A 14,417-nucleotide genomic window follows, 5' to 3' on the forward strand; every position below is an offset into this window, starting at 1 on the left:
CATACGTTAAGAAAATATATATACTAAAAATCAAAAGGGGGGATATGGCTATGGCTTATATACCTCAAAATATACTTCATAAAACTTTACTAACTTTAAATTTTTTAAATGTCTGGTCAACTTCCAAGGTTCCTGCAGCCCAGCAACATTTCTCTACATTTATATCTCAGCCATTATTTCTACAAATTGGAAATACCTATGTGGAACAGGGATGAAAATAAAGAATGGATTTCTAAGTTGTTGCACCACATGGGAAGGGTGTTTGCTCTTATTTCTACAGGTAAAACACCTTTCTAGGTACCTTCAAGACTTATCAAATTGCAGAATAAGTGACCCATTTTTCAGACAATTTCAGGAGCTGGCAATGCAGAGAACTTCTACAATGGCAACGAGAACAGCACACCCCCCAACATGGGGACAGATAAAAAAGTTGATTCAAGAAGCTGAAAAAAAAAACCTTCAAAAGGCAAATCAACCTTTAAATCCTGTTAATCTTTTATTAGCTATGCTTGCCATTATTAATTGCCAGGTAAGTATAGTTTCTGCTCATTCTTTTGCTTATTGGGCCTATGTTCCTAACCCTCCTTTGGTGCACAGTGTTTCCTGGGGAAAACCTGAAGTTCGTGTGTGTATTAATAATACTAATTTTCCCCCCTAATGTATGTGGGGGAATTTAAAATATTCCATTCTATAAAAATCTGTATAATATTTCTAATATAACTGTAGCTGTTAAAGGAGTCCCATTGTGTATAGGGGCTCGTTCTTTCTGTTTGCCTCTTATAGCACATAACAACTCTTTCTTATATTAGTTGGAGAGTTAATTATCATAGTTACCCTACTGCTGTTTTACTGTCATATCTTCCCGAGGATTTAATACCTCTGGTATGTATGTTAATCAATCATGACTATCATCTGAAGAATGTTTTGTCAGAACTCATCTTCCTTTATGTTCAGCTAAATATTTTGAAACATTTTTAACTCATTTAAAGTAAAAAAAAAGTCATGATCATCAACCTAAAACAGTAATCAAATATCAAAATATCACTATAGTTGGGTGGAATCCTAATCATTCTAAGTTTATAAAAAGTTGGTCAAATCGTACTTTAAGATGGCATCGACATAATGGGACAATAAATGCTTGGGGTAATGAGACAAAATGCAACATTATGCTTTGGTCTCTCCAATGTTACAAGATATAAGGTTTTCCAATACTCAAGGGGATATATGGAAATTATGGGCAGTATCTGAGAAACTCACTGTATGGACTGGAAATTTCAAGTTAGATGTATCCCATTCCTCTCCTTTTGAAGTACATCTACATAATAATCTGACTTATTTTTCTACATGTGTTAAATTCTCTTATTCTCTTATGATAAAAAACTGGGAATGGAATGTAACTTGGGGAACAATATCATGTATAGACTGTTATCTTACTCAATGTGGAAATAGAACTAATAGGGAATTAATAAAAATTAATAATTATTCTTTAGTTATTGTTAAAGCTCACACAGAATTGTGGGTGCCTGTTAAGTTGACTCATCCTTGCTCTGATTCATTGTCTGTTACTCATTTGTACAATGCTGTTCAAGTTTTGTTATATTGCTCACTACAATTAATAGGAATGGTTATAGCTTCATTCCTTGCAGTTGCTTCTGTAACTGCCACTGCTGCGATAGCTAGTGTTGCTTTGCATCAAGACATTCAAACTGCAAATTTCATGGAGAACAGGGCATCAAGATGCTCATTTAATTTGGCAACAACAAAAAAACTTAACTCTCAATTAACTACAGATGTGATCAATTTACAACATTCTGTTTCCTGGCTTGGCGATCAAGTGACTATCTTGGCTACCAGAAGTGTTCTGAAGTGTGACTGGAATTCTTCTCATATTTGAGTGATTCCTGTGCCATATAATACCAGTGATTCCTGGGAAACTGTTAAAAGACGGTTAAATGGACATCAAAATTTAACTTTAGAAATTATGAATTTGTAAAAGACTATTATGGTCACCTTTAGTAAGACATTACCTGAACTAATAGGATCTGACATTTTACAAAAATTGTCTTCAAGTATTGCTAATTTAAATCCTTTAAGTCATTTCTCTACCTTGTTGTCAACTTCTTTAGATAACACTGTAATAATTTTTGTTTTATGTTTTGTTTTGTATATAGTCATCCAATGCTGGAAAAAACAAAAACAACTAAAACATAAAACCTCTCTTGTCGCTTCTGCTAAGGCTCATTTATAAAAACAAAAGGAGGGAAATATAGAGAATCAAATGTAACTGCGTTACTATTACTGTTCTTGATGGAGTCTGCCTACAAACGGGATATTCTGTCAAGGTATAGATAAGTAACAGCGGACATGATTGCAAACGAGGTGTCTGCTGTCCTTGGGAAAGCCTGCTCCCAAACGAGAGGCTTCTTCAAGGTTTAGATAGGTAACAACAAACATGCTTGAAAACGAGGTGTCTGCTGACCTTGGGAGAACTTGCCTACAAACGGGATGTTCTGCCAAGTGGACTAGGAGGGCGCTAAGAAAAATTTTTTATCTGTTCTAAACAAAGAGCAGAGCTCAACATACTCCAGGCCGAGAGTAGATTAGCCATGAAAAACGGGTCACTTCTGATTAAAAAGTAAAACTTCTGTGTGCTTTGTTTAATTAGCTAAAAAACCTGATTTATTGAAGTTGGAAGGTTGCCTTTTTTGTTCACAATACTATAAAAAGATTGCTTGTACACAATAAAGGACTTTTTTTTCTGCTGCTGCTTTGCTTGCTCTGCTTCTTCTTCTTCTTGGTTTTCCCATGCTAACCTACAAGTAAATTACTGCAACAATATCCACCATGGGCACCCAGGAACAGCTCTCCGCACAGGCCTGTTTTGGTCCATCTTCTCTACATTAAGAAGAGAGAGGCTCATTCAGACACAACCCTTCATCCTGACCAGGTTGTTTGCCATGGAAGATGACTTTTGCTCTCTCAGGTCGTTCATAGCTGCCTACATCGTCTTCAGGGATTATTGCTGCATGAACCTTTGAGGTTCTAAGCAAGTGGCAGATGCCCTACTTTCCTGTATTGTAAGACCAACTCTGTCCCTGCTTTTTTGTAAACTTGGATGCAGAGAACTGTTAATGGTTAGGGGTAAGAACATATTCCATTTGGGTTAGGAATCACTCTCCTGGATGAAGAATGGTATTGGGAACCTGCGATATTTATAATAATGTATAGGTGAAATATCTGTATGAAAACAGAAATCTAAGTAAGATTTGAAGGCCAGAAGGGCATTGTGCCCTTGATTGGGATACTTAGCTTTGCATTACAATCTGCACAGATATCTCAGATAAATTGATATACAATGGCATAAGACGTTGTACCATAAATGATTGAATGTGGAAGGGAATATAAGAATACAAGCTATAGGAGGTAGGATTAGGAAGATAGTCAGTAGGTTTAGGAAGAAGAGTGAGTATAAAATTTGGACCAAACGTTCTTTAGCAGTAGGGTGTCAGTTATAGAGTGAATGTAAATGTCAGCACACAGAAAGAGTAAGTCACAATGATGAAATGGGGAAATTATTTAGGAAAGCTGATATCCATAGAGACATTAGGAAATCAGGCAAAGTGTAAAGTGAGTGATAGGAATAGATATTTTCAACAGGGTTGTGGGTGAATATTTAATCTTAGAAAGAAGCAACGGTGTAGTCCTCAATAGGATTGACATTTGAGAGCCTTAGGAAACTTGGACAAGGATGTTTTTAGTAATCCATGCTCACTTTCCATTTAGCCTTTGGTATAAACAAAAGTGTGACTTTGCATTTTGTGTCCAGAATATCACTGTGATAAAATGTATATGTAGATCAGGTGACATGAGTATTTCTTTACAATTTCTGAGAGCAATATCTTGAAGATGTATTAATTAGTATTTGGAGGCACAAATAGGTGTACCCTGTGTCTATGAATAGAGAGATAATACATGAATAGACCATACTGTGAATAAATAATATAACTGGTTTCAATTTAAATAATGGATTGAATTGATATCTGAAAATATATAGGAAATCTAATATTGATACACAATCATTCATTCCAACCAGTTATACTTCTAATGGTAATATTAGGGTTATGGTTTACCATGAAGGGTGTGTGAGTTTCGTTTAAAAAGTGATTATGGAAATCGAAAATAATGTGTTTGGAAAAAAGTTTCCCAAAAAGACCAGTCCAGAAACATACAGGAGTACACGTGTTCAGAAGCAGGAAGTGATTGAAAGTGAACCAAATGCCTGGAAATTTGGGAACATGTGGACGAAATATATATCCAATGATGTGCATCAACTGAAGAAATAGTAATGTACCAGTGTAGAATAAAAAGGAACGTCAAAATACACATCATGTCTCATAGGAATTTACTTGCATCGATGCAATACTTTAGAAATATTAAAATTTCTATGAACCATTCACTGAAGTTAGTTTTCAGTACTAAAAAACAAATATGTATTTCAGGTGAATGAATATTTCTGAGAATAATGTTGTGAAAAGCTGATTATAAATCCACATATATGAACATGAATGATTTTAGAGACTGTATAATAAGACAAATATATTTCATATTTTGAGAAATCTAGAGAGTGTGTGTGTATATATATATATACAAAACAAACACACACAGACAATAAAAAGTAGAAATATATATGCCAATCAAAATTCATCATGAAATATATATCATCCACAGAACCAAAAATATTTACTTTACTGAACATTGATTTATGTATCATGATGTCAAAGTAGAAAGCTCACCCATAAGTTGAAGTTTCAGTTTTAACAGCCTTTAGGAGGAGTGATCTCTTCTCAAAATTTGTATCTGCCAAGTCAGCCACCTCACAAGGATGTACGTGGGATGCCAGGTAGGATTCTATATGTGCATGTAAAAATACATGTGCTGAATAGGCTACAGAAAAAGGGAGAAAGGAATTCACATAGTTGTTAACTTTACAAACACATGGAGAACTACTTCTTTTAAATTGGACTAGATTTATAACACCTAGAAATTATAATGCAAAACGAAAGTCCAACTCTAAACCATGCCTCCTCTGAACTGCTTGTATTGCTATTCTGTTTGGGCTATTTTCCTCCATTATATCAGGATTCGTGATCAGAGTCTAGTAGGGTATGGGTTAGTGTCAGGGATTCAGTATTTCTAATTGAAAATAGGAAAATGAATCCAATGTGTATGCAATTATGAGCTACACAAATATCTTCCCACTCTCATCCAGAACAATGCCTTGACATTACTTTTGCCCCAAGTAAGACACAATTCGAGGAGGAAAGTTAGAAAATCTGTAAATACATATCTGCAATGGAAAATGCTCAGGAGTTCACAACCTTGGAAATGGTAGAGGAGTTTTCATAAGTAAGGGACAGGGTAAACACTCCACAAACATGGAGCTCTGCTGGCGTAAAGACTTCTAGGGAAACTGCCTCTGAGGTTAAGCACTTGAAATATATGTTGTTGTCAGGAGCTTTAGCTTCCTTTGTAGTGAGACCATCAAAGCTTGGTCTGCATCTATGTGAGCTGGAGGACATGGTTTCTGATTTTCCAATGAACATGAGGCAGCAGTGCTGAATTCTCTCTTTGTAGGTAAACTGTGGCCACTGGGGTCAAAGTATCTCCCCGTGTGGACTGTGAGGCCATTTGGTCATCCTCCACTTTTCGTGGTGTTTCTTGCTGCTTCACTGGGAGTTTCCTATTGGCTTCATGAAATACAAAAAGTTCAACTGGAACACAGTGCTGGAGGGAGTTCTGTCACGTGTGCTGACTCAGGGTCCTAGGTGAATGCAGCAACCAGGTTTCTATTCCACAGAGCTTGCCCCCTTGAGCATAGCAACCTGATTCTGAACATTGCCCTGAGACCTCTTCATATAACAAGATGTCTTTATATGTAAGGTTCTTCTGGCTGCACCATGTCAGTCACAAGGCATTTGGAAGCCAATGGCACATACACATGGCCCCACCACAGATGATTTGTCACACACCTGCACACCACTGCTCTAGGCCCACTAACCAGCAGGCTCACACTTACTGGCATCTCTGTTCTACACCATTTTCATGAAACCCAGTCAATCTAGGCACTGTCTGATACACTCAAGATCAGCAAACAGCATCTACAAAGGTTCTCCAGTGCCACCTAGTCATGGGAATTTCAAAAATTTCATGGTATTTATCAAGCAATTTTTCAAGGATGAAGTTGAAGTCACTATGGGTTTGTATTTATTCAGAAACCACTAAATGGTGAGGAAGCTCATTTCAATGAAAGTTCTGGAGAAACACTCAGAGGCAAGGCTTGCCAAGAGTGGCTAAAAGGTTACATGAATCCAGGCCTCTTGAGTTCTACAATGTGAGGTTTATGTGTGTTTTGACTGTTAACTATAGCTGCCAGATCTCTAAAAATAAAATCATGTAATATCCTGGCTGAGACTCCCACTGCTCTGTGGAAAGCCACACTCAACCTAGATCTCAGTTTCCAAGGGTGACTCTCATGTGTGGCCTCCTAAAATCCCAAAACAATTCAAGGCTATACTTCTCTGAGTTAAGATCCAGAACTCAGTCTCCAAGGGGAATCAAGCTAGAATTCAAGCCCAGGTGGACCCAGTTATCCCTTCCACCCGCCACACAAATGAGCACACTTGAAACCAAAACACTGTCACATGGCCCTCATCTTCTTTTTTATAGACACTCATCATAACCTCTGGCTTGTGGTTTCCATGAGGGGTGCAGCCCAAGATGGTGTCAAAAATAATTTTCCTTGCTCCTCATTTGCCTAATTTAAAGGTGGGCTGGACACCCTTTCTGTGAAGCTGGAGTGATCAAATATGCCTGCCTTTCATACTGCTCTGCTTCTTCAATTTGAGGCCTACTGACTGTCAAGTAGGATTCTTTGTGTGAATTGGAGTCATGAGAAAACCCAAGCAACTATGGGCTAGCCTCTGCAGGTCTTTGAAGAACTCATTTGACCCAAAGGATTTCTATTCTCACTTGATGGAGGTCAGGAACCTTACAGAGGAAGGCAAGAGACTTCATCCACAATGACTGCTCTTTTTGCCATTTTGGCTTTGGATGCACACATGGGATCTTTCTTTAATCCATCAGGTGCTGAGAATCTAAGCCACAGCCTCACACCGGCCAAGAGGCTGATTCAGAGACATCCCATTGCAAAGCAATTAAGCAAAAAGCCACAGGTGATGCCCACTCATTTCCATTTGAAAACTGTTTTCTTCAGGCTTCACAAAGACCTGGCCTGAGGCAAAGACCTTCCTGACATTCAGGGCAACAGAACAATAGGTAAGCAAAAGGACCAAAGCAAGCTTTCTCCACTGACACTTGAGTGGTCACACTGATATTTGAGTTTCCTGAGATGCTCCCCATTCCCTTCAGTTATCCAGTACATGGCCACGTCACAGAGATGGGAGGTGGTACATATCTTGGACACAAAACCATGAGCCTATTTTGGAGAGTGTCCAGAATTCAGGAAGAAAGCAGTAACTTAGGAAGATAGTAGTTGTTGCCCATCCATAAGGTAAGCCACAGTAAATTAATAAATTGGGCAGGGTGAATGCTGATGCATTCTCTTTTCTCATGTCTACAACCAGGGACACAGTGGGATACACAGACATAGAAACACTCGCCTTCTTAAGGACTTACTAGAAACAGTCCTCTCCAAACCAAACAAACTGCCTTTCCTACCTATTCTCAGATCATGAGACAAAACCACAAACTCACACGCACACACACAAAGACACCTCATTCCCCCAAGTAGGTCTCTGACTATCCAAAGTGTCGTCTGACTGGTGGGCCATACTATGTTCCCCCAAAATGGCCTGTCCTCTCTCAGATCTGGCCTCCTTAGCCAAGTCTGTGAAGTTGTCAGGAGCCAACAGTGAGCTACTCAATACCTGCTTCCTAAGGAAACTCCCCTTTTCAAAGCTTTCCTGGCATTTGTCCATCCTCATATCAGTAGGTACCAAGAAAGACTGACACTTTTCCTTATATATCCAAACAAGTGAGCCCACTGGGACTGGGAATGGGACTGACTGTGGGTGCCTGGCTTCCTGGTTCCCAAGATCAGAGAGTTCCATCACCAAGGAAGTGAGGTGAGGTCATTTCCTACAGGAACTGAATGAGGTCACTTGCTTGGCAACCACTTTGTCCTAACAGTTGCTTCGAAGGCTCCCATGAGATGGAGGCTGTCCCTGCTTCCTGTGACACTTTCACAAGTTAGAATGGTATATCCACCATGGGCACACAGGAACAGCTGTCCACACAGGCCTTGTTTGGTCCATCTTGTCTACATTAAGAAGACAGAGGCTCATTCAGACACATCCCTTCATCCTGACCAGGTTGTTTGCCATGGAAGATGACTTTTGCTCTATCAGGTCCTTCATAGCTGCGTACATCTACTTCAGGGATCATTTCTGCATGGACCTTTGAGGTTCTCAGCAGGTGACAGATGCCCTACATTCCTGTATTGTAAGACCAACTCTGTCCCTGCTTTTTTGTTAACTTGGATTGAGAGAACAGTGAATGGTTAGGGGTAAGAACATATTCCATTTGGGTTAGGAATCACTCTCCTGGATGAAGAATGGTATTGGGAACCTGCTATATTTATAATAATATATAGTTGAAATATCTGTATGAAAACAGAAATCTAAGTAAGATTTGAAGCGCAGAAGGGCATTGTGCCCTTGATTGGGATACTTAGCTTTGCATTACAATCTGCACAGATTTCTCAGACAAAATGATATACAACGGAATAAGACCTTGTACCTTGGATGATTGAATGTGGAAGAGAATATAAGAATATAAGCTATAGGAGGTAGGATTAGAAAGATAGTCAGTAGGTTTAGAAAGAATAGTGAGTATAAAATTTGGACCAAAAGTTCTTTAGCAGTCCTGTGTCAGAGAGTGAATGTAAATGTCAGCACATAAGAAGAGTCAGTCACAATGATGAACGGGGGAAATTATGCAGAAAATCTGATATCCATAGAGACATTAAAAAATCAGGCAAAGTGTAAAGTGAGTGATAGGATTAGATATTTTCAACAGGGTTGTGGGTGAATATATAATCTTAGGAAGAAGCAACTGTGTAGTCACCAATAGGATTGACATTTGAGAGCCTTAGGAAACCTGGACAAGGATGTTTTTAGTAATCCATGCTCACTTTCAATTTAGGCTTTGGTATAATCAAAAGTGTGAACTTTGCATTTTGAGTCCAGAATATCACTGTGATAAAATGTATATGTAGATCAGGTGACATGAGTATTTCTTTCACCATTTCTGAAAGCAATATCTTGAAGACGTATTAATTAGTATTTGGAGGCACAAATAGGTGTACCCTGTGTCTATGAATAGAGAGAAAATGCATGAATAGACCATACTGTGAGTAAATAATATAACTGGTTCCAATTTAAATAATGGATTGAATTGATATCTGAAAATATATAGGAAATCTAATATTTATACACAATCATTCATTCCAACCAGTTGTACTTCTAATGGTAATATTAGGGTTATGGTTTACCATGAAGGGTGTGTGAGTTTTGTTTGAAAAGTGATTATGGAAATCGAAAATAATGTGTTTGGAAAGAAGTCTCCTGAAAAGACCAGTCCAGAAACATACAGGAGTACATGTGTTCTTAAGCAGGAAGTGATTGAAAGTGAATGAAATGACTGGAAATTTGGGAACATGTGGATGAAATATATATCTAATGATGTGCATCAACTGAAGAAATAGTAATGTACCGGTGTAGAATAAAAAGGTAAGTCAAAATACACATCATGTCTCATAGGAATCTACTTGCATCGATGATATACTTTAGAAATATTAGGATTTCTATGAACCATTCACTGAAGTTCGTTTTCAGTACTAAAAAACAAATATGTATTTCAGGTGAATGAATATTTTTGAGAATAATGTTATGAAAAGTTGATTATAAATCCACATACATGAACATGAATGATTTTAGGGGGTGTATAATAAGACACATATACTTCATATTTTTAAAAATCGGGAGAGTGTGTGTCTATATATATATATATATATATATATATATATATATATACAAAACAAACACACACAGACAATAAAAACTAGACATATATATGGCAATCAAAATTCATCATGAAATATATATCATCCACAGATCCAAAAATATTTACTTTACTGAACATGGATTTATGTATCATGATGTTCAAGTAGAAAGCTCACCCATAGGTTGAAGTTTAAGTTCCAACTGCCTTTAGGAGGAGTGATCTCTTCTCAAAATTTGTATCTGCCAAGTCAGCCACCTCACAAGGATGTACTTGGGATGCCAGGTAGGATTCTATATGTGCATGTAAAAATACATGTGCTGAATAGGCTACAAAGAAAGGAAGACAAAAATTCACATATTTGTTAACTTTACAAACACATGGAGAACTACTTCTCTTAAATTGAACTAGATTCATAACACCTAGACATTATAATGCAAAAGGAAATTCCAACTTTACACCATGACTCCTCTGAACTACTTGAATTGCTATTCTGTTTGGGCTATTTTTTTCCATTATATCAGGATTCCTGATCAGAGTCTAGTAGGGTATGGGTTAGTGTCAGGGATTCAGTATTTCCAATGGAAAATAGGAAAATGAATCCAATGTGTATGCAATCATGAGCTACACAAATATCTTCCCATTCTTATCCAGAACAATGCCTTGACATTACTTTTGCCCCAAGTAAGACACAATTCGAGGAGAAGAGTTAGAAAATCTGTGAATACATATCTGCAATGGAAAATGCTCAGAAGTTCACAACCTTGGAAATGGTAGAGGAGTTTCCATAAGTAAGGGACAGGGTAAACAATCCACAAACATGGAGCTCTGCTGGCCTAAGGACTTCTTAGGAAACTGCCTCTGAGGTTAAGCACTTGAAATATATGTTGTTGTCAGGAGCTTTAGCTTCCTTTGTAGTGAGACCATCAAAGCTTGGTCTGCATCTATTTGAGCTGGAGGACATGGTTTCTAATATTCCAATGAACATGAGGCAGCAGTGCTGAATTCTCTCTTTGTAGGTAAACTGTGGCCACTGGGGTCGAAGTATCTCCCCGTGTGGACTGTGAGGCCATTTGATCATCCTCCACTTTTCGTGGTGTTTCTTGCTGCTTCACTGGGAATTTCCTATTGGCTTCATAAAATACAAGGAGTTCAACTGGCACACAGTGCTAAAGGGAGTTCTGTCTCATGTGCTGACTCAGGGTCCTAGGAGAATGCACCAACCAGGCTTCTATCCCACAGAGCTTGCCCCCTTGACCATAGCAACCTGCTTCTGAACATTGCCCTGAGACCTCCTCATATAACAAGATGCCTTTACATATAAGGTTCTGCTGGCTGCACCATGTCAGTCACAAACCATTTGGAAGACAATGGCACATCCACATGGCCCCACCATAGATGATTTATCACACACCTGCACACCACTGCTCTATGCCCACTAATCAGCAGGTTCACACTTACTGGCATCTCTGTTCTACACCATTTTCATGAAACCCAGTCAATCAAGGCACTGTCTGGTACACTCATGATCAGCAAACAGGACATCCAAATGTTCTCCAGTGCCACCTAGTCATGGGAATTTCAAAAATTTCATGGTATTTATCAAGCCATTTTTCAAGGATGAAGTTGAAGGCACTATGGGTTTGTATTCATTCAGGAACCAGTAAATGGTGAGGAAGCTCATTTCAATGAAAGCTCTGGAGAAACACTCAGAGGCAAGGCTTGCGAAGAGTGGCCAAAAGGTCACATGAAGCCAGGCCATTAGAGGTCTACAATGTGAGGTTTATGTGTGTTTTGACTCTCAACAATGGCTGCCAATTCTCTAAGAATAAAATCATGTAATATCCTGACTGAGATTCCCACTGCTCTGTGGAAAGCCACCCTGGGACTAGACCTAAGTTTCCAAGGGTGACTCTCATGTGTGGCCTCCTAAAATCCCAAAACAATTAGTGGCAATACTTCTCTGAGTTAAGATCAAGAACTCAGTCTCCAAGGGGAATCAATCCAGAATTCAAGCCCAGGTGGACCCAGCTATCCCTTCCAAACGCCACACAAATGAGCACAGTTGAAACCAAAACACTGCCACATGGCCCTCATCTTCTTCCATATAGACACTCCTCATAACCTCTGGCTTGTGGTTTTCATGAGGGGCACAGCCCAAGATTGTGTCAAAAATAAGCTCCCTTGCTCCTCATTTGCCTAATTTCAGGGTGGCCTGGACACCCTTTCTGTGAAGCTGGAGTGATCAAATATGCCTGCCTTTCATACTGCTCTGCTTCTCCAATTTGAGGCCTACTGACTGTCAGGCATAGATTCTTTGTGTGAATTGGAGTCATGAGAAAACCCAAGCAACTATTGGCTAGCCTCTGCAGGGCTTTGAAGAACTCATTTGACCCAAAGGATCCCTATTCTAATTTAATGGAGGTCAGGAACCTTGCAGAGGAATGCAAGAGACTTCATCCACAATGACTGCTCTTTTTGCTATTTTGGCTTTGGATGCACTCATGGGATCTTTCTTTAATCCATCAGGTGCTGAGAATCTAAGCCACAGCCTCACACAGGGCCAAGAGCCTGATTCAGACACATCCCTTTGCAAAGCAATTAAGCAAAAAGCCACAGGTGATGCCCACTCATTTCCATTTGAAAACTGTTTACTTCAGGTTTATGAAAGAGCTGGCCTGAGGCAAAGTCCTTCTTGACATACAGGGCAACAGAACAAAGGTAAGCAAAAGGCCCAAAGCAGGCTTTCTTCACTGACACTTGAGTGGTCACACTGATATCTGAGTTTCCTGAGATGCTCCCCATTCCCTTCAGTTATCCAGTACATGGCCACGTCACAGAGATGGGAGGTGGTACATATCTTGGACACAAAACCATGAGCTCTCAACACAGGCCTGTTTTGGTCCATCTTCTCTACATTAAGAAGAGAGAGGCTCATTCAGACACAACCCTTCATCCTGACCAGGTTGTTTGCCCTGGAAGATGACTTTTGCTCTCTCAGGTCCTACATAGCTTCCTACATCTTCTTCAGGAATCATTTCTGCATTGACCATTGAGGTTTTCAGCAGGTGGCAGATGCCCTACATTCTTGTATTGTAAGAGTAACTCTTTTCCTGCTCTTTGGTAAACTTGGATTAAGGGAACAGTGTATGGTTAGGGGTAAGAACATGTTCCATTTGGGTTAGGAATCATTCTCCTGGGTGAAGAATGGTATTGGGAACCTGCGATATTTATAATAATATATAGGCGAAATATCTGTAAGAAAACAGAAATCTAAGTAAGATTTGAAGCCCAGAAGGGCATTGTACCCTTGATTGGGATACTTAGCTTTGAATTACAATCTGCACAGGTTTCTCAGATAAATTGATATACAATGGCATAAGACCCTGTACCTTGGATGATTGAATGTGGAAGAGAATATAAGAATATAAGCTATAGGAGGTAGGATTAGGAAGATAGTCAGTAGGTTCAGGAGGAAGAGTGAGTATAAAATTTGGACCAAAAGTTCTTTAGCAGTAGGGTGTCAGAGAGTGAATGTAAATGTGAGTACATGTGAAGAGTCAGTCACAATGATGAACTGGGGAAATTATGTAGCAAAGCTGATATCCATAGAGACATTAGGAAATCAGGCAAAGTGTAAAGTGAGTGATAAAATTAGATATTTTCAACAGGGTTGTGGGTGAATATATAATCTTAGGAAGAAGCAACTGTGTACTCACCAATAGGATTGACTTTTGAGAGCCTAAGGAAAACTGGACAAGGATGTTTTTAGTAATCCATGCTCACATTCCATTTAGTCTTTGATATAAACATTAGTGTGAACTTTGCATTTTGTGTCCAGAATATCACTGTGTTAAAATGTATGTGTAGATCAGGTGACATTAGTATTTCTTTCACCATTTCTCGGAGCAATATCTTGAAGTGGTCACAGTGATATCTGAGTTTCCTGAGATGCTCCCCATTCCCTTCAGTTATCGAGTACATGGCCACGTCACAGGGATGGGACGTGGTACATATGGTGGTACATATCTTAGACACAAAACCATGAGCCTATTCTGGAGCGTGTCCAGTATTCAGGAAGAAAACAGGAACTTAGGAATATAGTAGTTGTTGCCCATCTATAAGGCAAGCCGCAGTAAATTCATCAATTGGGCAGGGTGAATGCTGGGAAGTTTTCTACTAGACAGAACACATCCATTGATGCATTCTCTTTTCTCATGTCTACAACCAGGGACACAGTGGGATACACAGACATAGAAACACTCGCCTTCTTAAGGACTTACTAGAAACAGTCCACTCCAAACCAAACAAACTGCCTTTCCTACCTATTCTCAGAT

Source organism: Ictidomys tridecemlineatus, unplaced genomic scaffold (assembly GCF_052094955.1).
Source record: "Ictidomys tridecemlineatus isolate mIctTri1 unplaced genomic scaffold, mIctTri1.hap1 Scaffold_252, whole genome shotgun sequence".
NCBI classification, from domain to species: domain Eukaryota; kingdom Metazoa; phylum Chordata; class Mammalia; order Rodentia; family Sciuridae; genus Ictidomys; species Ictidomys tridecemlineatus.